The following is a 23,622-nucleotide window of genomic DNA, read 5'->3' as shown; positions in this document are numbered from 1 at the left end:
TCTGACGATGATTCGTATATTTCTGTTTCAGCATCAGATATTGCTTCAATATTGCTATTGCAAAGATCCTTCTTCTCATATGACTGCATGATGTATCTTTATACATTTTGTCTCTTATAAGCTGTATTTAAAGTATTTTCATAACCGCAAGGTAATCACGTGTTCAGCATTCCCAATATTAAAGTTTTTCTATTCCTAAATACCATACGGACATGTTTCAACATGCTCACCCTCCCCACGTCCCCAATCGTTCTTTCTTTTGTGTTTTTCACCGACAATGTCTTTTGTTCACCTCGCCAAAGTTATTTTTATTAGTCTGTCTCCAATTTCTAATGTTTATGTTCCACGTTCGCAATCTTTCTTTTGTTCACCTCGCCAAAGTTATTTCTATTAGTTTGTCTCCAACCTGTGATATTTATCTTACACGTCCGCAATCTTTCTTTTGTTCACCTACCGCGGCACCAAAGTTATTTCTATTAGCCTGGCGGTAATCTGTGATGTTTACCAAACGTGTCAACGGCCTTCCTTTGTATTTGAATTCAAATTTTAGCAAGGCCCTGCAAGCACACATCATCACGGTTTTCCTAACCAACCGGTTTTCCAAAAGCGCGCGAAAAGTTCAGTTCATGTCTTAATTTCACCAGCAAAAGATGTACGGAAACCACGCTCTGTATATGTACCAGCATAGTGTATCGTACCGTAGTATACGTATTCCGTACACGAGCTTTTACCACGCTCACCGATTATGCTATGCATACGATTCGTCGAATTAAAAAGTCCCGCATGAATAAATATTTCCCTCCCATCATACATCGTTAACCTTCGGAGCTTGGGGTCCCGGGTTCATTCTCAGTACGTACCACATAAACTTTTACACACTGTAAGTGTTCTGAGCTTGTATAAAGTGATCAAATAAGTTGCTACAACTAATTTATTAGGAAAATATCTTTTATTCTCTCACATATTGTTCGAACATCTTAGATTGTTCAGAGTTTGTAAAACAAACGTGCAAATAAAAACCGACATAATGGTGGCACTCGAATATTTAATTTTTCCAAATTATATATATAAATCTCAATTTGAGTTTCTATTAGTCAAACCAATTTGTATAATACAAGATTCGAACACCGGTATTCATCTCATTGTGAGTATCTATTAGTCAAAAACCATCTGTATAATACGTAATTCAACACGGGTCTTCATCTCTTTCTGAGTTTCTATTAGTAAAATCATCTGTATAATACGAGATTCGAACACGGGTCTTCATCTCATTGTCAATAATGTAAATATATTCAATATTATTATTAATTTAATCACTGATACTGAAGTAAGTGATACAGAATAACGTTTCATCATATCAACAGATTTAATTCAAATCGAACCAATTAAAATTCAAATTTAAATTTCCATTATTATTTTTAAAAATATCCACTATACAGTCTGTACACACACGTATACAGACTCGAAAAAGAGGACACGACCTTTCCAACAATACACACATATAATCTTCCATTATTTTTAAAAATATCCAGTATATAGCCTCGAAAAAGAGGACACGACATGTCATCAACATCCTAATGACCTAACCGACCGTCTGACAACACAGCCATTAAAGAACACGGAGTTTTCTAAATTAATTATAGAACTTAACGGTACCTGGAGAGAAGTAGCGGCGGTCCTACTAACTTGGTGTCAAGAATCACCTCCCAAACGTTGTCCGTGTTGTTTTGAAACACCCTGTATATACATTGAGAAAAATCCGTTATACGGATAACGGTAGATTGTATATACAAATATACGGAATCCTTACGGAAGTCTATAAGATGAATACATTACTCATATTCTACCATACATACAGACTACCTTTTTCTCGCTGAGATGTTACATCATGGTGGTGCAGGTTGTCTGACATCTAACAGTCTTCCGTATGTTACATGCAAAAGCTATATATTACATACGTCTACATGTATGTGAGATACTGACCGTCTATACACAGTTCTTTCTTTTGTAGGGAAAGTACGTTTATTCGGGTATACTTTAAAACATAATTATTTTAGTTGCAGGATGCAGGATGTAATGTAGCGTTGAACGTTAAGTGTGAAAACTACAGGAAATAAGCATGTAACGTACGTTTTCTCGTACGCTACCTACGTGTTTTACTCAGTGTAGCAGATAGTGATTTAGTTTTTTCCCTAGTAACCAACACTGGCAATTTCAAAGATAATAATAAAGTTTTGAATAAACATATATATTTCTACTGATTTTAAAATCTAACATGAAAGACCCAGTTTTTGTATTTATGCAGGAAAAATTATTTAGACCTACGTTTCAAAAGGTTAAAAATTAAGTGAAACACGGATATTATAAGTTTGATATAATTAAATATTCAGTGAATCACTGGGCGTAATGAGTCAAATGACTAGAAAAAAATGCAAAATGCAGCAATGTGACTCCCCCCATAGCGTAGTCGATAACGCTGTCGCCTTCGGAGCGAGCGGTCCGGGAATCGATTCCTGGTGGGGGCACTTGGTTGAAATAGTGAGAAACCAGGCCAGCCATTTTGAATGAGGTTTTTCTGGGTTACGTCCAGTAAATGCGTAACATGTAGGTCCCAGATCACTTCCTTCCCTTCCATTTCCCCAGATAGTTTCTTGCCGAGGGACGTCATTCCTTAAACGTGACGGACTACCATGCCCTTAGATGCTGGAAGCCCAGAAATCTAAATCCTACAAAAAGGAGCAGTTGCTTAGGGCATTAACAACTTAAAGGAAATTAGCAAAACCTTAAATATTGATTTTCTTTGTATTTTGAGAGTTGGATATCAATATGAAAATGTCGTATCTGAACATTATTTTAAAACACACTATAGAAAAATTAATATGTTTAGTTTTTATAACTTAGAAATTGAAAAAATGTTAAAATTGAAAAAAAAGAAAAGTAATATCAGATCGTTTTGTGTGCATGTGCGGGAAATGCAGCTGAACGCAAGGAAAATAATAATAATAGTAAGATAAAATGCTATTAAGTAAGGCAATAAATCTTGGAATTACCTTTTATGTCCATCTTACAAAATCTATTTCCAACCCCGTCCAACTTAGAGCAAAGCGAGATTCCAGGCCGTAAAATAGCATGGAAAATCATAGCAGAAAATTTCCCCCAAAAGACTAGTTGAAGCAAACTTTTAGTGAATTTAAGAAAGTAATGCCAAAGATGTGACGTGGCAGAGGGTTTACTCTTATTGGATTGTTGGAATGGGGCTGTTCCAAAGGTAGCTCTTAGTGGAAAGAAAGAAGCTATTGGGTGTACTTCTAGATGGACGAGTGCTCTCCTAAGAAAGAGAAACGAACACTTTTAGGGGGTGACATTTACGGAACGTTTATCGTTGAAAATTATCACCGACACTGGTCATTAAATTGGACTCATAAACGTCGAAAGGGATTTTTGTTGTGATGGAGGGAGAAGACAGTATTTGGAATCATTGAATAATATAGTCTTTTCCTGCTTTTTAAAAGCAACATAAGTATAAAAGTAATAAGGAGAGAAAAGAAAATCAAAGTACAGTTCCTTCACGGACATTCTACATCCTGTACATCACTGGCATATTTTATATATATGAACTAAGTAGCTTAGGAAATCTTCCAAGCAACGATGAACACGCATTTTATTGCATCAATTTACTGCGGAGAACTTTCTTCAGGTTATGTGTTCACAGCGTATTTTCAGATACTGGATATTTTCCAAAACACTACAAATCTAAGTGATTTTGTACCAGCTTATTTGTTACGTCAGCAATTTTATTAGTGTACTGTTTTGTACATTTTGTGAAACTTCCTAAGAGAGAAGTTACTTTATTGTTTCTTTGCTGTAAACACACATCAATATCGGGTCTTAATTCAGAACCTGGATATAAAAAGAGTAAGCAGCCGCCATTGTTGACTTTTAATCCATTCCCTCTGTCTTTATCCTCTGCTCTTATATAACCTAACACGACAGAGGTGTAAAGTGGGTTGCTTACACGCAAAGCGTTACAAGAAAAAATAAGTAAAATCTATAAGCTTTGTCCAATTAGTTGCTGGCTAGGCTAAAGAAGATGTGATGACGAGAAATGAATGAAATGGGGAATGACTAAACTGAAGGAAACGGGAGAACCCCGAGAAAAACTAAGCACAAGGTGTTTGTCCACTGCAAACCTCACTTAGTGCGAGCTAGGATCGAACTGAGATCAAGAGATCTTCACAGGCTCGGGCTGAGCCGCGGGCCGGACTCTAGCCTACAAAGCAAACATCACTTCGGATCCGGGCCGGGCTCGGGCCGTAAATTTTAAAATATACAACCATACTTCCCTAACAGCACAAGATGTGCTAGGCATGTGACATTTAGGTGTCACAGCTACTTTTTAGATACCCGACACTTGGCACATATGATATTCATGTGCTAAGTATGTACTTCAGCTACCTACAGTTTTAGGTGCTTGTTAGATCTAATTGATATTTGTAACTATGTACCATAAATGTAGTATTTATATACCTTCATCAGTTTCGCACTCTAACAGTCATTTGTTTTTATGTTGCCACTTGGGACATATATCTGTCATGTTCTAGGTACGTTCTTTAGGTTCATACTGTTTCAAATACCCTAACAGCATAAGATGTGCTAGGCATGTGCCATTTAGGTGTTCTAAAATCATCTCCCACATTTGATGCATTTATTGCTTCTTTTTCTAAGCGATTGTGTACTAGAAGCAACAAAAGCATCAACTTTATTAGATGGCAACTGTCGCCGATCATTTGAAAGTGAATATGGAAGAAAGTAAATAGACACTCATCACTTTCTTATAGAATTACATGTCGAGCAAATTTTATCTGATGCCAAATGGTCATCGTCGAATATACGCCGTTAAAGGAGCAAATTCAAAAGACCTCAGTAGCCAAATTCAAAAAACCTCAATAATTTATCCATCTACAAGCGAGGTTCTCTTTATCGCCTCCGTGGCCAATTCGGAAGAGCACGCGGCTAGTAATGAAAAGGTTGGTGGTTCGCGCCTAGTCAGGGGTACATATTTTTTTTTTTTTTACTTGTTTAAAGTATTTTTAGACTCACTTTAATGTAAACGCATTACGCATATAGGCGATTTAACATATTTGGAGGGAGTAGTTTTGTGGTTCATTGACGCTTACGGCATGGGGAACATAGCTACAACATACTAGGCACGTTCCCCAGGTAAATGTCAGGCATGTGCCTAGGGGCGGACATAGATTGTGGCTATCACTTGCCATCCATGTGATTTCTCTCTCAGAGGTATATAAGGCACATACTGGACACATTCCCATGTACCTGAGGGAACATGATAGGCACATGCCTGCTATGTAATTGTGCTGTTAGGGTTCTCGGGCCTTTCCGGCTGTAACTTTGTATATGTACTGTACAACGAATTTTTTGGACATTTGGACCGTTTATTCAGGAGAACTTTTAAAGCACAACTGCAAAATTAAACGTTTAGTTGCTATAAATGAAAATACAATTTTGAGTAAGTTATAAATTTTCTGTAATTCGGCCTTATTTCAGGCTTATTTGATTATCAGACCGGCCCGGGCCTAAATACTGAAACTTATTTCGAGCTCGGGTCGGGCTTCACATTATAAATTCGCGGGCCGGGCCCGGGGTAAATGTTCCGACCCGTGCAGACCTCTACTAAGGACCCCAGGAACCAGAGGTGAAGGCTTTACCACTGAGCCACTGAAAGGTGTTATTAGAAATTGCGAGGAACGTGCATAGTTGCTCGCCTATATTTATACCCCGTAAATCCGATTGCCAAGTAGAAAATTCAAAAACTGTTTTGTACAAAATTATATCTACCCGAGTAGCATATTTGTTGGCTCGAGTTTACTGTTTCTTATGGGAAAAATCTGATGAGAAACACACACAAACACACACACACACACACACACACACACATATATATATATATATATATATATATATATATATATATATATATATATATATATATATGTATATATATAATGTTAGTATAGACGTATGTTCAGCGTATGTAAAGTATAGTTAGGAGAATAGCAACAGTGTGGTTTTCTTCAAAAGACAGTAAATAAATAAATAATAAGGAACTACGAATTATTATTGACAATGATCAAATACCCTCAGCAAAACAAAACTTCATTTTTCTAGCTTTCATCGAAACATACGAAGTGGTATCAGAAGATTTCGAGACTAAGTTTGTAACACGCCAACAGATAGCAGTGGAAAGGCTGCACGCACAGGCCCTGGAAGAACCGGCGTTCCTAAGTCAGTATGTCAAGAGACATCGTCCTGTGAACATCGGGAGCTTTGCAGCTGGTAGTATTCTGATCACGTAAGTTACAACGTATGTGATTTCGTCATGGACAGCAAGTCAGAAGAAGAAGCGAACGTGAAATTTTGTTTGAAACTGTTTAAATCTGCCACAGAGGCGTTTGGCATTATTGGAAAAATGTACTGCAATGCTGCAATGAGTTTTATATTGTCGTGTTACAAAGCTTGTCTCGAAACTTTTTTGATATCGCCTCGTATACGTGAAAATTTAACCTCAAGAATGATATTATTATCTGATGTTATTTGATTGTTGATGTTATCTGTTGATTCATACATCTCATCTTTACATAATAGTGTAGTTTAGTAAAAATTAATCATGAATAATTCTTTGCCCGTACTGTAGAATCCTCCTAGTGTCACAATAAAATGCTTAATGAAAGTATACTTTGCAATCAGTTTTATCATAATATAGTCGGTGTCGTATTTACCGCACACCATCAATTGAGATTTGACCAAGAAGAAATTCTGCATTTGTGTTTTCTTTAAAACTACAAATAAAGGTTCTTCACTTACTGTACTTTTCTTTTCTTTCAGCTGGAGGTCACGATGGATCACTAGTAGAGCGCTTATATTCGACGCGTGGGGGTCACTGGTTCGATTCCAGACCAAGTAAGTTTGTGATGGGTTTTCGTGTTCTTGGGTTTCCTCTCACTTTCTCATTCCACTAAAACGTCCATCATCATTCAGTTCCCTTAATTATGTGTCTCTATTAATTAATAGGCATAATCGTGGGACGTTAAACTAAAATAATTCATTTCAGTTGAAGAAGATCAATCAATTGGTGCACACTGTATCTCATGTTTGGACACTTTTGACATCCGCTAATAACACCAGCCAACAAAATTTCACATTTTTTCTACAACTGGCATGAGAACAGCTAATCTTTTTGTTTTCGAGTGTGCTGATAACGAAACTGTTAATTAAAATGCAAGATTAGCTGTCGTTTTGAAGTTATGATAATTTTACGTTATTGCCTATATAAGCTTATCCGTGTATTTACCTTGTTGTTATCCCTTGGATGAAGCCCACTGAAGCCGCAATCGCTTCGTCAGGCGTTTGTATTTTGCTGCTGGTGATTCCCTGATTAGTATCCAACAATAATCGGCCAACATTGATGCATTCCACTTTCCCTGGTATCTCATTTTTATGTCTGGAATTTGCTGGTGGAAGCGTTCCCCGTGCTCGTCGCTTGCAGCACCACAATTGTGAGGAAAGAAGTCCAAGTGGGAATCTAAGAAATGTAACTTTAAGTACATGTTACACCCCAATCTATCGTAGCAGTGCAGAAGATTTGCCAAAGATCCTTATAGTTTTCTGTCATCTTATTTCTTACAAAGTTTGTTGATACTTGAACAAAGATATCAAAAGATAACTTTCCATCACCTGTCAGGATGGTGTTGAAATGCTCATCTTTGTACAGTTTACGTATCTGGGGACCCACAAATATACCCTCTTTTATTTTCGCCTCACTAAGACGTGGAAATTTCTCGCGCAAATAGAGAAATGCTTTTCCAGTTTTGTCCATGGCCTTAAAGTTTTTCATTAGGCCCAGTTTTACATCAAGAGCAGGGAGATTTATGTTCTTGGATTCGGTAAGTGCTTCGTGCATAACATTGTAAGGTCATCGTTCAAATGATTGACACTTAGGCCTATCTTTCTTTTTATAATAAAGTGCTTTGGCGCGGCTATCCCAGACGCACAGGAAGCAACAGTATTTGGTTTAGCCCTGTTGTAGCCCAAGTAATATTTCTATGACTTTCAGATCCCCGGAAATCTGCCATTTAAACTTGTCATAGTTCAATCGCAATAACAATTGTTTAATATTATCATATGTTTCTTTCATGTAAGGTGCATACCCAACCCGAATCGACGGTAGCACGTTGCCATTATCCAGGAGGACACATTTGAGACTTTTTTTGGAGTCGATGAACAACCTCCACTCATCACTTTTATAGTCAATGCCCATAGCTGCCATCAGTCCCTCCACACCACTACAAAATACCAAGTTCTTTTCAGTTTCGAAAAATAGAAGGAATGACATATGGCGGTTACGGAATGCAGTCACATTTACAGTCTTATCAAGGCAATTCCACTTTTGTAGTCTTGATGCTAACAGTTTAGCTTTATCTTTCGGCAATTCCAGATCTCTCACTAGGTCATTAAATTCACACTGTGTTATTTTGTGATTCTATGTACACTCATCGTTACACGCAAAATCAGGATCTTTCGAAGAACTGGGTTTCGAAGGTGATGGTGCAGCACTAGTTTCACTACCACCCTCGTCACTATCACAATCAGGTCGAACAGGAACAGGCAGTCCATCTCCGTGAGGCACTGGTCGCATGGACGACGGTATGTTAGGATTTATCAAGGAAGACTTTTTCTTCTTGGAAATACCATGTGTTAGCGGAGTTGTCATACAAAAGTAACAATAATCCAGATCGTTTGATGGTTCTCTCTAGATCATGAGTATAGCAAAGCCCATGGAAGATTTTTTACAGTTTAACCACGAATGAAGACGAAACACAAGATATGCAACATACATGAAGAGCCCAGGGCTTGTCCTGATCCCCGATTTCACATCCAAAGTACAGTCTGTACGCCTTCCTAATATATGGCGTTATTGGCCTCCTTTGCGATTTCAATGTAGCCTGTCCGCAAATGTAACAAAAATAGTCAGCACTGTTTACGCATTTGCGAGGCATATTGAATCAGAGGAATTACACTGACCACACGCACTAACTACACTTCAATAACACGTTCTTCCAGCACAAGAACACAACACAGCTTGTAACAGAAACTACGCTTAAAGGAAACACGCTCCACTCCTCCCTTCCTTTCTTCTTTCCCACCTCGTTGTTGCTACTAGCCCGGACTAAAACTAACGACAAAATACACACAGCTATTGTTGCCTGCAGGAAAGTTAATCACTTTGTCTACAATCAGCGGGATTTGAAGGGATTGACAATGAATGCTAATAAATATAATAAATATAATTAAATGCACCCCACTTTAACTTGGAAACGAGAGCTAATTCTAGTTTTTCATTGTCGTTTTCGTTATCAACGTGGTCGACATAGTTAACAAATATCTATTTCATTCCAGTTACATTTTCACTGTTGGCTAGTGTAATATACGAATTGTGTTTAAATTTGTATTGAAAGAGTCTGTGGATGGTACAAGATTACAAAAATATAACAACTTAGACGTAATAATGGCCACTATTTCTGGTTGTAAACATTGAAATTTACGACCCTCGATATGTAAATCTGAAATCCTGATGTTAGCGAAAAATACCCAGATAGAGTGTAATTATATGTATCAACGTCATGTAGCAGAAAATGTTAAACATTGTGTATGGAGTTATGCATATAAAATTTCTACATTTGTGTTTTGACAAACTATTATGCAATAAGCATTCACAACATAAATAACATTCTATTATTCTTCCGTGTTGATTTAATTAAGGAAAACAAATAAACTACAACAACTTGAAATAAATCATAAGAGTACTAATTGCAATTTTAGTTTAGGATTTATACATTATAAACTAGTGTTGTAAAGATAGTTCCATCACATCTCGGTTTGAAATTCTGAGCTCGCTATCGCCTATCAAATCTCGACTAAAACCAGTCAGGTTACGAAAAGTTCACTGTATTTAACTTGTTGAATACCATCAAGTAGGAAATATAAATTGATCGAATATATAATATGTTCATAAGTATCTTTCTATAGGGTGGTTGTAAAATAAGTACATGTTTGTAACAATGAATATTTCTAAAAGTAAGCAACCTATCAGTTTTATTTTCATTGAATGCATTATTAGGGTGTACCTTTTGTTATTTAAGTTACATTTCAAGGTATGCACCCACATTTTTCAAACACTTCTGAAATCTTTTAGGAGTAGAATCCATGGCTCTTCTTAGCATCTCAACTGGAACACTTGCAAACACTTCACGGATATATTGTTCAAGACTGTTAATATCCCTTAGTTTCAAATGGTACACTTATTCCTTAGCCCAACCCCAAACCTAGAAGCCGTATCGCTTTAGATCGGAGCTGCGTACAGGTATTCTGCCAGTTCCCGACTCCCAATCCATCTGCCAGGGAAATTGTCATCAAACTATGCTTGCACTAGTGGGGTGGAGCTTCATTTTGCATGAACAGCAATTCCCTTCAATTTTTTCATTCTTGAATCACAGGCCATACGTACGTTCGAAGCATTTCCAAGTATCGTTTACCATTCATGGCCCACGTCCACGGCTTAGCACGTATAGACTAACCAATGTGGTAGACGTCATTTCACACCAAACGGTTATCTTTGCTCTTGATTGCATTTTTTCCATTTATTAATTTCTTATGACAATTTTTATTGCCATGCATTCCTACCTCCCTCTTGCCTTCGTCTTTGCACTTGCACCACCGACCTCCAAACTTCTTACCTGGCGGTAATCTTAGCTCTGTCTTCTACGCTGTATACACCAGCCATTTTGTCGTTTTCGCTGAATCAACTTCTGAAATCATAATCATAAACCTCACATTAATAAACAGTATTACAGCTAGAGCTGATGCTAGTTTCTAGGATAATCTAAATTGAAAATACGTATTGAATTTACAACTATCCTTTACATATATATGTAAAAGTAACAAAAATGAATATGAAAGTAACATAAAAGCGCGTTCTTCTATAATAACTTCTAAAGCCAAAACAGCTTTCGTTTAGCCGGTATGCTCAAAACTAGGGATGCGCACGAGTTGAGTCGAGTCGACATTTAAGCCTGTCTCGACTCGTCTCGAGAAAATGTTGTATCGACTCGTGTCTCGACTCGACAGTCGCTGTCTCGGCTCGACTCGAATTCGAGTCGAGACGTCTCGAAATTCGAGTCGAGACAAAATATACGAGTTAAAATATACGCACACATCAGCCAGACCATTATGACTACCTACCTAATTGTCAGTATGTCGACCTTTGGCACGGATAACAAAGGCGACCAATCTTGGCATGCACGCAATGATCCTTGGTAGGTCGCTGGAGAGAGTTGACACCACATATACACACACAGGTCACCTAATTCCCGTAAATTCCGGGGAGGGGGCGATGCGTCCTGACGTCACGTTCAATCACATCCCAGATGTGTTCGATTGGGTTCAGTACCGGTGAGTTGGGGGGCCAGAACATCACTTGGAACTCGCTTCTGCGCTCCTCGAACCACCGCATAACACTCCTGGCTTTGTGACATGGTGCATTATCTTGTCAAAAATGCTACTACCGTTGGGAAACATGGTCGTCATGAAGGGGTGTTCGTAGTTTGCAAGCAGTGTGCGATACACCTCGGCCGTCATGGTACCTTGCTCGAGCTCCTCTAGACACATGGATGCTCACGTGAATGTTCTCCAAATAATAATCAAGTCGCAGCCAGTTTGTCTACGTCCCGCAGTACAGGTACCAAGGAGCTGTTCCCTTGGAATACGACGGATTCCCACACTCCCATCGTCATGATGAAGAAGTTATCGTGATTCATCAGACAATGCAACGCTCTCCCACTATACCAAGATCCAGTGGCGATGGTCATGTATTCATTTCAGTCGTAGTTGCCGATATCGCGGTGTTAACATTCTCACATGAATGGGTCGTCGGCTGCGGAGGACCTTGATTGGAGTGTTCGGTGCACTGTGTTCAGACTAATGTTGTGAAGGCCTGGGAAAAAACGGAAATTTTGGGTTAAAAAAACAGTTTTTACGGTTTTCCCGAACTTAAACAAAAAACGGAAAATTTGGGTAAAATTGAAATTTTCAAATATTTTATTATATTATGCTTTCAAAATTAAATCTATTTTGTATTTACTAGTTTAGAGTTAAGATAATTGAGTACTTATGTTTCTTGTATTAGAATAGGGAAATTTTGTGCACAACTCGTCCAAACACTTCAAAGTTAGCACAGTAATACAACGGAGTTATGGCTACAAAAGAAACTAAAATATAGGCTAATCCTAGTTAGCATGATTAGTATAGACGCATTAAAATTATCTTGATCAACCTTATGAAGTTCCCCCTTGATGACAGGGAAGTGTTAAAATAACGGGGCCAGAATCATTTTAGTTAATATGTTAAATCAAACATATATTTTATAAAGATGTCTTCCTTGTTCTATGTAAAATTTCCGGAAATTTTGAATCCATTAGAAAAACTCATTTGTCCGGACATATTGGCAAAAACAAGAAAATATAATTTAAAAACTATTTCTTGGCCTGATGCTAGTCATCTTACTTGCTGTAACATGTCTGCAGCATATACAGTAGGAAGTAGAAAATCCGAACTAATTGGGACCTCGGATTTTCGAAAATGACCAAGAAAATGCCATTTAGGCTTACGTATATTGTACGGTATATTCTTCTATCGATACAGTGGTTATTCAGTACATACAGTAATTACAATACCGTACAAAAGGCTACTTACATTTAATGTTTCTGAAGAACCTGCTCGTACACTAAATTACACTGATCTTGTAAGTCACACTTAAAACTTATAGGCCTAAGAGAAAATAAAAAATAAAAATATGTATGACAAACAATTACGTATGAATGAACTTTTGTAAAATCACTGACTTCACACAACGTCGACGGATACACTATTGTTTGTTTATCGCTAGCGTTATATTAAGACAAAATGTAAAAAGCTTCTAGGGACCGCGTTCGGATTTTTGACGTTCGGATTATCGACGTCCTACTATATATATACAATGTATTTCGCTAACGAAAAAATACTTAAAGCAATAAGATTTAATTCTACTTTTTAGTTTTCTGATTTCTAATCTCTTTATTCTTTGTATATTTTTCGAATAACTCAAAAAGAGAGATGATCTTATTTACATATAGACACATATACCCCACAAGTGAGTAAATTTGAGCAGCGAGAAATATATTAAAGGGTTGAGTATGTGAAACTTCCGTTCGTTATTATTACAGACTAGCAGAATACCCGTTTTTCGCAAGAGGAGAATACGTTTCATTTTGGACACAAACGACACTAAAGCTGTCACCAATAAACTTGTGGAGCCCCAAAACTAAGAATTCGACATTAATATCGGTAATTTTCAATTATCTTTACATGTCACCATTCCCCCTTAGAGTACTAATGGGACTGAATTTTGATTTAAACTGCCGGAATTTTCACTGTTCATCTCAGCGACACAGAAAACTATCAATTCGACACTAATATCGGCCATTTTCAATAATTTTTATATATCTCCTCCAAGTTGTGGGGCTGAATTTTGATTTAAATGGCATCGGAAGTGTCGTTGTTCATTTCAGCGACCCCGAAAATTGTGGATTCGACACTAATGTCATTTTTCCCTCTCCCCTTCCCTCAAGTTGCACCTTCAAATTAAAAAAAAAAAAAAAAAACATTCCGAACCTCATCTATGTTGAAAGTTTTATCGAGGTCGGTTTGATGATTCAAGAGTTATTAAGTTAGAAACATAGTCACTTTTATTTTGATTGTAATAGATAATCTGTCGCAATAGAAAACGTGTATTTGTTTACATACAGGATTTTGTACATAAAGTTTATATAAGTGTCTATATTAAAATATTAAATAATAGTAGTACACTGTTTTAGTACAAAGTATTAGTGAAATTTGCCTACTGCTCTTTCTCTTAAGAAGTAATTTAGTTAAAATTGACAAAACTTCACCAGACCAAAGTGCATATTAAGAACTCAGTTTTATTCAAGAGACCTATTTATTGCAACAGAAGCACTTCGTGTTGGTAGGCTTGTATGTAACTGTAAAAGTTCTGTAATTAATGCACATCCACGAATAAAGGACATAACAGAAATAAGTGCAGACTATTAATTTTCAACTAGCTGAACCTGCGCTTTCTACACAGCGCATCATTCACATATGAGCATGAATCTCCTTGTAATTCCTCATATCTGTACGTGTCTCTTTACAGATACAAGTGAAGAACGCCTTCATAAAGAATCGGCAAGGGGTATCATAAGCAGGATTTTTTTTTTTGACTATTCTTTTCAATAATTCACACCGTTTGCAAGATTTGAGCCGACTTGATGTTGGAATTTCTAATTCATATATGACCAGTGTTTTCTTTCTTTTTGCATGCATTATGTAATAAGTAAATAAATTACACACACAATTCATTATGTCAGTTATATATGGAGTTGATTAAAAACTCTCCAAACAATGAAGATTCATCTTAGACTTTAGAAATGGTTATCCTTCGTTTTCTTATAATTTGGCCATTATCATGAAACAAACACCTGAGAGATATACAACCCCCTATATACAACCTTGTGATGTTGGAATATATAACTCATAGGGTATGAAGCTATACTTTTAAAAAGTTTCAGTACTTCCAGTGTACCCCTAAAAAGTTAAAAAAAGAACTAATGGCCATGTTTTTTTAAATATTCATTAGAACTGGACAATTTACACAAAATTTGGAATCGACCAATGAAAACGGCACGTTTCTAGCACTTGTTGGTTCAATATCTCATTCGAAAGGACTGGAGACAAACATATAAACTTTTCTGTGGGGACAAAAATACAGGTATACGCGTAAATCTAGTATTTTAATACAGATAATAATTGGAATAGTTTTATATTCGAGTGCTATATTTTAATATTCGCAATATTGAAATTTTTGAACTTATATTTTTCACATGTTTGAAAAAAAGGATATCATTACCAGTAAAATAAACCTAATACAAACATTTTTAATTTTTCTCAATGTTTCCAATTTTTTCGGAAAGAAATCGAAAAAAAAAACGGTTTTTCACCAACAGGTTCAAAATTTCCGGAAATTTTTCAACACTAGTTCAGACACACTTGTACTTAGCCCAGCATTAAACTCTGATGTTAGTTCCGACGCAGTTCGCTGCCTGTCCTGTTTTACCAGTCTGCTCAGCCTACAATGTCCGACATATGTAATGAGGTGGGGGGCGCCCAAAACCTCGACGTTTGGACATCGTTTCCCCTTGGTTTCGCCACTTGTTGAAGACACTCACCACAGCACTCCTCGAACACCTGACAAGTCCTGCAGCTCCCGAAATTCTCGTGCCGAGTGTTTCTGAATGAGTACTTTTTTCAAAATAATATTAAAAATTATAGAAAGATTTTTGAGACATTCGAGTCGAGTCGAGATTTTTACGAGCTGTCTCGACTCGAAAATTCGAGTCGAGAAATACGTTGGTCTCGACTCGTCTCGAATATTACAAAGTGTCTTGACTTGAATCTCGACTCGAATTCGAGTCGAGTCGAGTCGAGATTTGAGACATTGTACTTAAAACAGCTATTAACGAGTATTGAGCCTTAAGATGATTTCTCTACATTGCTGTACCCAAAATATTTACGTCTTTTGTCCTTCTAATGCTATGTGATATTGGAATTTGTAACCTAGCAACTCATCTGTTGAAGTCATACTTGCATGAAGTGTTACGCAGTTCGTTAACATTGGAATATATACATATATATATATATATATATATATATATATATATATATATATATATTTGGTCTAGGAATTAATTCGTGCGGTTGGTACGCACACATTGAAGCTGTAGTACAAACACAAAATACATAAATACCTTAAGAAAAATATTGTCCATCGCTAGCCACCACTTTCGCCCATCTGTCAGGCAATGTACGGATTCCGTGGCGAAAGAAGTCCTCATCCTTGGAAGCGATCCAGTCAGAGACCCATGTTTCGATATCTTCTGAAGAAGTAAACCTATGTCCAATCAAATCGTTGTTCATGCAATCGAACAAGTAGTAGTCCGAAGGAGCAACGTCTAGTGAATACGGCGGGTGGGGTAAAACTTCCCATCCGACATTTTCTAAATAGGTTTTGACCTGTTTTGCGACATGTGGGCGAGCGTTATCATGTTGAACAATAAGTTTATCAAGTCTGTTCCCCCATTCTGGTCGTGTTCTGGCCAGAGCTTGCTTCAAACGCATTAATTGTCGTCGATAACGTTCTCCATTCATAGTTTCACCCGATTGCAGCAGCTCATAGTACACCACACCTTTCATATCCCACCATATGCACAGCATAACCTTTGCACAGTGAATATCTCGTTTTAGTTGTGATGAACCTGGTTCACCTGGTTTCACCCAGGCCTTTTTTCGTTTAGGGTTCTCGTAATGGATCCACTTCTCATCACCCGTAATAATTCGATGCAGAAACCCCTTTCTGCTCTGTCGTTGAAGCAACAATTCGCAAATGGTTTTTCGTCTTTCAACGTCTCTGTCTTTCAATTCATGTGGAACCCAATGTGACATCTTTTGAATCATTCCCATGGCTTTCAAGCGTTTGGAGACTGTTGTTTGATCAACGCCTAATGCTGCTGCAAGTTGTTCCTGCGTTTGACACGAATCCTGCTCGAGCAATGCTGTCAATTCTTCGTCTTGAAATTTTTTTGGCTGTCCAGCTCGCTCTTGGTCTGCCAAGCCGAAATCACCACTTCTAAACCGTGCAAACCACTTCTGACACGTTCGCTCAGCTAGAGCATGGTCACCATACACTTCCACCAAAATACGATGACTTTCAGTCGCACTTTTCTGCATGTTAAAGTAATGCAGCCGGACACCCCGCAAAAACACTTTATCAGGCACAAATTGCGCCATGTTCACTTAACTACAAACTGGTGTTGTTGACGCTTTAATCCACTGCCCTATACTACGAACGATACGCGATGACAGGGATTTGCAAGACATGTGTGGATACACGGAACTGTGGGACGCTCCGTTCGTTGCGCCATCTCTTGTCCACCCGCACGAATTAATTCCTAGACCAAATATATATATATCAGAAATCAACTGGTATGTCTGCATTAACGTTGCTAACTCTCTCTAAAGTATTGTATATTGATTTACCATCACTAAAAAATCAATAAATATGAAGTACTTACTGAGTACTATTTGCTTACTGAGTACTACTTAAAATATAATGATCACTAGTATACTGATATATATTTAATACTGCTGTATATAACACTTTACCACTGAAACTTTACTGGAATCACCTCTTGGTAACCATACAGGATTAGAAGTGGAAACAAAAAATATGATTGTTGATTTCTATTTAAATTATTAGGAATATGAACTTCAAACAGTGTGCAACGTTATGGAACTCCACTAATTAGCATAGCTCGCATAGTCGTGTGATTTTAGAACACATAAATTCCAGGCTATTCCACCTAGAAAGTGCTTCGATTCTAGGATCCCTTCTGTATGGGATTGATAACGTTGTGATTTGCACGGCAACTTTTTTCTCTTATTCTTCGCTACATGTCAATCGCTAATCTAGGCTGACACAACTGAGTAGGCTCCGACCCTCTAAGCTTTAGTCCAGATGAGTTGCAAACAATATGGCGAACTATTGTTTTCGCGGTGCTCAAAGAATGGTGGAATTAGTTCTGGCACCCGCGTAGTTCCTCTTGATAATGTTGGATCACATGCAAAATCAGTATCAGTACCCTTATCATCTGTGGTATCGTCGTTTATCATTAGTGTGGTAAACTCATCCATAACAGCTTCTTTCTCACACAGCTGCCTTTTAATCTGTTCTGCAATGAGAAGTACCCTCGTTGGGATTTCCTGGGAAATACCGAACATGTCACCTAACAACTTTACAACTACTACTTGACGCACGTTGTACACATATGATGTGCATTTATTCAGGGTGTTATATAAATGTGACAATATTTTGAGAACATATTCCCCACATAAAAATTAGAAAAATGTTCATAGACTGTGATCAACTCCCTATTTCGTAGGTATAGGGAGCCGAAAACGTAAAATAAGTGAACTTTAAAACTTTATAGCTCCACTACTGCAGGACCTAACGTAGTCGGGTCAAGACATCATTGTGGAATTGGTATATGAACTATGCAAATATAAATATTTAAAAATGCTCCAGTGCTTGCATACCAAGTTTTAGAGTTGAGTTGATTTTAGTTTAGCGTCCCTTTCAGCAGCGAGGCTATATGAGACGTGGACCTACTGATTAACGTGGAATCCGAACCACATGAGCTCCCGCCGGGAATCGAACCCGGGTCTCCCACGCCAAAGGCGCGTACGCTAACCGCTTAGCCACGGAGGAGCTCTACCAAGTTTTAGAAAGTTAGGTGAAGAGTGATCAAGTACTCCCAAACAGCCTCTCTAAAAATGATTGTACAAATACCGGAAGTTCTGAAAGATGGATATTTTGATAGTTCACATACCAGTTCCTCAGTGATGTCTTGATCCGACTCCATTATTAGGTCCCATAGTAATGGAGCTATGAACTTTTAGATTTCGCTTATTTTACGTTTTCGGCACTCTAAACTCCAAAACTATCCACTTTTTTTTATTTTGATGTGAAGAATCTGATCCCTATTTATGTAACACCCTGTATATCAGCCTCCAAAAAACCGCAGCGCTCTGCTTCTATTGAAACTATCTGAACTTTGTGATCAAATCTTCAGTCTCGTACTCGTGCTTCAGTATATTCACTGATACTCATTCCTACTACTAGAACTACTAGCATGCATTTACAACCAACTCTCTCTGCGCGCTTTCTGCTTGAGTACGTCCCTCTACTTCCGCTCCTTGTGGTCCATAGCTTGGTACATTACACCACAAATTTCTTTATTTTGTAGCACACGCGTCAGCTGATCTGGTTTACATTTCCGACTCAATTACAGGGGTCATTCGTTCCAATCGCATACTCCATACACTATTAAACCTTTACGTCAGAATCTCATTGTTCCGGTTCCATACCCTATACGCTATTTCTGTTTAGGACAGCTTTCTGTTGTATATGAGTTATATTGAATTTCGTAATGTTGACATGCTAACTTTAACTTTTTTCAACGTTTTAAGTTTCACTGTTATTACTACCTTTCTCTTATTTTGGCTACATTCAAAGTTTTCTCTTTCTTAGCTGCACTCTTTATCGTTCATAGCTGCTTAAATTTTGGTAATCTTCATTTCTTTCTATCGTCTTTTAAATGCAGTATCTTTGCACCGGGTTCTCGTAGCAGCTATATGAAGCTTTACTTGTTAGTTATGGCAGAATACCCTTGACGATGATGGCAATCACTACAAGTGAGCCTTATAAGATTGTAATGCTAGTAATATTTTCTGTCATCCAGACTATCCATGTTCTGTTTAAATATATAACATTGTCTGGCTTCCACGTACAGTAGCAAAGAAATGGTTGTTGCCTACAATAAAATGTTATGTAGCTTTTCTTACTGCAATTATCTCAGCAGAGTTCATTAACGGATTAAATCCATTAACATCTTCATGGGTAACGGTGATTTTAATAGTAGATATCCGTATCTCGTTAAAATCTATAACATTCCCTAGCTTCTATGCAACCTGCACAGTAGCAAAGAAATATTGGTTGCCTATATTAAAGGATATATAGCTTTTAATATTGCAATTATCTCTGCCGTTTCGTTAATGGAGTCAATCCGTTAACATTTTCACGAATAACGGTGTCTTTAGCGTACCGTATCGTTTAAAATGTATGGCATTTCCTAGCTTCTATGCAAGCTGCACAACAGCAAAGCATTGTTGGTTGCATATGATAAAAGGATATGATGCTTTTGTTACTGCAAAAAAAATTAATAACTCTCTTTACCAGGGTTTATAGTAAGAATCACTATTATTATTAACAATGACAGAATCTTAATTCTGTTATTAAAATCACAAACAGAGCACACACACACACACACACACACAGAGAGAGAGAGAGAGTAAGTAAATATGCTCTATCTTCAGCCATATGTAAGAAAAGTTGCAGAAAGCCATATAGACCAAATGCGTCAGTTGAAATAAATATAATGGGTATAGACATGCCAGTACAGGGAAACCTGAAAAAAAATATGAAAAAGCAGAACGTAGATGTGAACATAAGAAAGGAATAGAGAGAGAGAGAGAGAGAGAAGCAGAAAAGGAGAGAGAGCTCCCAGTTTATGTCATGTCGGCTTTGTGAATCCCTCAAGTGGAAACGGTGAAGCCCTTGGGGGGCTGCAACCCCCAAAAGTATAGGAAAAAGACAGCCTTCGGTGACTTTGTTGTTTCGGATGAAAGCGTGCAACAGAACAACTTGGAAGACGTCGAATGAAAGGGGAAGACGAGAGAAAATATGGGAAGAAAAACTCAAAGAAGAATATCTAGAACGTTACCACATGACTATCTTCCCGTAAAGACATTTACTAAATAAAAACGTTTAGAATTGAAAATGTTTAACTTCAGGTACTCTTGAAAGAAGAGAAAGATTAATAATACCTGGCCTTTCCTGTACTAACTTTTTAGGAAATATGATGAGAATCGGTTTCTTTATTTAGTTTTCAATGTTTACAAACTTCTTTTCTGTAAATATGTTCCAACCTACGGGATTTGTTATATATGTCTTTTGCAATCTTCTTCATGTACATCTCACAAAAGACTATGTCTATAAACGGAGAAAATAATGCTATCACAAGAAGGGAATTTCAGTAAGTAATAAGGCTTTGAACTAGTTTTCTGACTCTAAGCTAGTTAGTAGTGAATGAACAGTCGATGCAGTAAGAACATACTGTATATATAGACAAAGGACCTATCTGGATGCAATGATGTGAACAGACTTCGGGAGAGATGGCTGCAATTTAGCTCAAATGTAGAAGATACTATTTAGATTCTATATTTCAAAAGCAAATTGTCCTAAAATGGATGGAAAATAGTGAAAACACAAGAAACATTAGCGTCAATATCAATAGAAAGTCAATTAAAAAGAATTCCTGCACGATCTCAAACACGAAAAGATGGAGATGACTGAAATTCAGCATATATATATATATATATATATATATATATATATATATATATGCCTATAAGAGAGAGACTATGTAAATTCTGTATTCGAATGTAGAAGCAAATTGTCCTAAAATGGATAGAACGTAGTTTTAAAATGCACGAAATTTTAACATAAATGTCATGGAAAATCAATGAAAATCAAATAATTCCTTCACTTATCTCAAAACAAAAGAGAGATGGCTGAAATTCAGCTTAAATATAGAAGAGACTATGTAGATTGTATATTCTAAAAGCAACTTGTTCAGAAATGAACGCAACATAGTAAAAATTCACGAATCATGAACATTAATGTCAATAGAAAAAATCAATTGAAAAAAAGTGAAGTCGTTCACATACCTAAGAAACTATATTAAGAATATAGTTAATTGAAAGTTTATTGCAAATACATAATAAAAAGCTTAAAAACAATGTATAGCACGTAAGTAAATATAGATAGAACATTGTCAAAAGTCAAATTATTTGAGTAAAATCAATAATAATCATAAAGATGCATCTTCTGCGAATTACTCAGGGCACGCCACGCAATTAAAATATCTCGATTCAGCAACGTTACTTTTGACCTGATCACACGACAAAATTTGGTCCTTATGGCAAACAAGATACGCCCTATATCACTTCAACAAATCAAACATAAACCTATCTTATTTTCTCTTGCGGAAACAAATGAAGCATGGGAGGTGTATTCTGGAAAGGAAGTATAGAATGCATTCATGGGAACGAGTAGAGATGCAAGGCTCGGGAAAAAAACGTCTTTTTTGAAAAAAAAACTCGGTTTTTTCGGCTTCGCTTTTTTGTTTGGAAACTTTTGGGCTTTTTTCTTTTTTTCAAAATTTTCCTTTAAATTGATAAAGCAGACTTTTTTTCGCTTCTCTACAGAACAAAAACTCATTTAATTAGTGGTTGATGTAGTTAATAATATAAAACCTAAAATAAACCATGAATTTCAAAAAGATTTTTTTAAAATTCTTAACATATTTACATTATGAATTCCTAAGGATTAACCAACAGATGTAATAATTTTTTTAACCTCTTATACACAAAAGTAAGTACTTTTATTTTTAAAAAATGATACACAAATAACTAGCAAAATTGTATGTAGTATTTTTACTTCAAAATATCACACATTCTCGTTTTGAAACAAAATAAAATAAAATATGAGAAAAATACATTTATATGATCATCTTAAAGGCTGCACATCAAGAGCTTGGTTTCGGGTGGTTCCGCACATTCTTGAAACTTTTAAGTTTTAACTTTCATATACATTGTATGGGTATTTCGAACAAATTTTTCATTCATTGATGTCACACGTAATAATGTTAGCTCCTATCAGTTGCTTCGGATCTACAAAATCGGTAAAATTTCGAATTCTATAATGCACTAACTGTTCCTTAAGTTTCTTTAGAATCGGGCAAGTACCGAATTTTCTGTTCATGGATCATATGCGTAATAGACCGTTCATCTGATCGTGTGTTTTTCTAGGCTTATAACCACCATCACAGTTTACCCAGCCCTGTAGGTTTATGAATTTTTAACGACAAAAATTCAACTTATTTTAAAACAAAAACTATGGAATACATTTAAGAAGAGTGGAAAGAATCAATTACTGTTTCAATTCACAAGAAAAACGACAAATCTTATAATAAATAGCGGGAATTACTTTCAACATTATATTAACAAGATTGATTCCATACACAGATTGATTCCATACATATTTGGAATAGATTGATTCCAAATTATTGGAGCTTATCAGTGCGGATTTAGGGAAACGATCAACTGTCGACCAGATATTTACTATTCGATAAACATTCGAAAAAAAATGGGAATATATTACCCAGCACATCAGCTGTTTATTGATTTTAAAAAGGTTTACGACTCGGATAGGAGGAAAGTATTGCACAATTCCTACAGAATTCAGAATACCGAAAAAGCTAGTTAGATTAATTACTATGTGTTTAAATGAATCCCAGAGTAAATTCCGAGTAGAAAAATTCTTGTCCATGATCTTCAACGTCGAGAATGGTCTGAAACAAGGAGATGCGTTATCACCATTATTATTCAGCACTGTTCCGGAGTACGCTATAAGGAAAATTAAAGATAGCAACCAGGCCCTAGAGCTGAATAATGTTCACCAGGTTATGGCGTATGCTGATGATGTAAATTTAATAGGGGATGATAGGAGAACAATAGAAAGAAATGTATAGGCCTTACTAAACGCTTGCAGTGACATTGGTTTAGAAGTAAATGCAGAGAAAACTAAATGCATGGAAGTTCACCGAGATCGTAATACGGCAAATTGTGGATGCGTTAAAATATCAAATAATACTTTCGACAAAGTGGGTACTTTCAAATATCTAGGACCAATATTACCAGACCAAATTCATATCCACAAAG

The sequence above is a fragment of the Thermobia domestica genome, chromosome 9 (assembly GCF_964235325.1).
Source record: "Thermobia domestica chromosome 9, izTheDome1.hap1.1, whole genome shotgun sequence".
Taxonomy (NCBI): domain Eukaryota; kingdom Metazoa; phylum Arthropoda; class Insecta; order Zygentoma; family Lepismatidae; genus Thermobia; species Thermobia domestica.
The sequence above is the reverse complement of the archived record's forward strand: the minus strand, read 5'-3'. Positions refer to the sequence as shown.